Raw genomic sequence first — 2,794 nt, 5'->3', positions numbered from 1 at the left:
TCAGTCAAAATATTTGGAAAGGATTATACGTCGCTCAAAAGGCAAATGCAGAAAACATGGGAAATCTTCCATGGTTATTATTCACTTATCTCCATTCACATAGGATACTGTACCTGTGGCATTTCTCTGTGCCCTGTTGGACTGTTGGACTTATCAATATATGGAAAATGATTTGATGTCTAGGTGACACCATCAAAAGAAGGACTTAAGGCATGTATATATTCAAACCAAAAACGGTGGAGCAGGTGCTGTGGCTCAGCAGATTAAGCTGCTGCGTGGGATGCCCGAATCCCACAGTAAAGTCCCAGCAAATCTGCTTCCCATTCAGCTGCCTGCTGGTGCTCCTGGGGAGGCAACGGATGATGGCCCAAGTACTTCAGTCCCTGCCATCCACTTGCAAGACCTGGACTGAATTCCTGGCTCCTGGCTTTGATCTGGCCCAAATCATTTGAGGAGTGAATCAGTGGATGGAAGAGTTCCCTCTCTCTCTCCCTTTCACCCTCTGTCACTCTGACTTTCAAATAAACAAATAGATAAATAAGTCTTGTTTAAAAAAGGTAGGTCAGGTTGCAGTATCTTAAGTATTTATAGCATTCACCAGTTTCAAAGGCTTCTCGTTATTTGGCTTTCACTGGTTAATATTTACATAGCCATTATTATCTCAGGATCATAAAAGGTTTTTTCAAAGAGTGTTAGTATATGAATATGATCCACTGTTTGAAAACCCATTTATATCAACAGCTCCAAAAAGAACAGAAAAGAGCACTGCAACACCTACCATATACTGTGTATACAACTCGAAAGACAGAAGTCAGAGTGAGAACAAGCGCCACAAAGTCGGGCCTGAGCCTGTTTTACTCATCATTGTGGGGCCAGTTAGCACCAGTGACTAACTCAGGGTAAATAACCCATCAGTAAGTGTTTGTTTAGTGAGAATACATGGCAAGTGAATAATAAGAAGGAAGAGGGTGAATACACAATGGAAATAAATGGGAAAGCATTTCACAAATATTAGTATGGAATTCTTTTTCAGTGTTTTGACCAAATCTAAACCCTTGCAATAAATGAGGTTTTTTCAAAGAGGACCAAACACTTTGAAATTATGATGATTAAGACTGTATAATCAGGGCCAGTGTTATGGTGCAGTGGGTTAAAGCCTCATCCTATAGCACCAGCATCCCATATGGGCGCCAGTTCGAGTCCCAGCTGCTCCTCTTCCAATCCAGCTCTCTGCTATGGGCTGCAAAAGCAGTGGAAGATGGCCAAGTCCTTGGGTCTCTGCACCCAGATGGGAGACCTGGAAGAAGCTCCTGGCTCCTGGATATGGATCAGCTCAGCTCTAGCCATTGCGGTCATTTGGGGAGTGAATCAGTGAAATGGAAGACCTCTCTCTGGCTCCACCTCTCTATGTAACTCTTTCAAATAAATAAAATAATCGTTTTAAAAAAAGACTATATAATCATTGTAACATTGGAGGGTTCAAAGAGTTCATAGAAAATGTATATCATGAAGAAAAACTATGTGTTTCAAAAATTTCACACCAAAATGAACTTTTAATACCATTTTCTTTTTTTATTAAAGATTTAAAGACTGAAAGTCAGAGTTACACGGAGAGAGAAGAGGCGAGAGAGAAAGAGGAAGAAGAGGCAGAGAGAGAGAGAGGTCTTCCATCCAATGGTTCACTCTCCAATTGGCCACAACAGCCAGAACTGCGCTGACCCAAAGCCAGGAGCCAGGAGCTTCTTCCGGCCATCTTCTGCTTTCCCAGGCCATAGCAGAGAGCTGGATCAGAAGTGGAGCAGCCGGGACTCGAACCGGCACCCATATGGGATGCCGGCACTATAGGTGGCAGCTTAACCTGTGCACCACAGCGCTGGCCCACAAAATTCTTGTTTCTAAAAGTTATCATTTCACTTTAAAAATTATACCAGTTTTCTAATAGATCTAATTTTTCTAAATTGAAATAAGAAAAATGTACCCATAAGATAATGTCCAAATGGGTTTTAAAAAGAAGAAATTGTCAACTGCTTTAAAAACAGATCAGGGGCTGATGATGCTGTGGCGTAGCAGGCTGCCTGCAGTGCCAGTATCCCACATAGGTGCCAGTTCATGTCCCAGCTGCTCCACTTCCAGTCTAACTCTCTGCTATGGCCTGGGAAAGCAGTAGAAGATGGCCCAAGTCCTTGCCCCTGCACCCGTGTGGGAACCTAGAAGAAGCTCCTGGCTCCTGGCTTCGGATCGGCCATCTGGGTAGTGAACCAGAGGATAGAAGACCTCTCTCTGCCTCTCTCTAACTCTGCCTTTCAAATAAATAAATCCTTTGGTGGAAAAAAAAATCTGATCAAGAGTGTGGAAAAAGAACAAAATTAAAGGGTGATCAATGCTAAAGATCCATGATTTTAATATCAAGCCTGGGCAAAGGTCAAAAACACAATTAGTTATAAATAGATGATTCTTGAGCATTTACCAAATAAATTGATCATTACAACAGAATTATTATTGAAACAAGTATTACTGTGGTGTCTGGTCCTCATTCTCACCTTGTTAACTCAGGGTAGGAACTCAATAAATACTGGTTTGATTGATCTAGGTATCTTACAGTAGATCAAGTACCAAAATGTTGTTTTATCCCCTGAATCACTGAACTTCTCCTTAAAAGTCTGCCTTCAAGCATCCCAGCATCCTCTTCAAAAGAAAAGAAAAAAATGCAATTTGATCTATCCTGTGTTTGCTTCCTGAATATTTTATAATTAAATTTGACAGTGACTCAAAAGTTCAATGCAGTAAAGCAGAA

Source organism: Oryctolagus cuniculus, chromosome 3, assembly GCF_964237555.1.
Source record: "Oryctolagus cuniculus chromosome 3, mOryCun1.1, whole genome shotgun sequence".
Classification (NCBI taxonomy): domain Eukaryota; kingdom Metazoa; phylum Chordata; class Mammalia; order Lagomorpha; family Leporidae; genus Oryctolagus; species Oryctolagus cuniculus.
Note: the sequence above shows the minus strand (reverse complement) of the source record.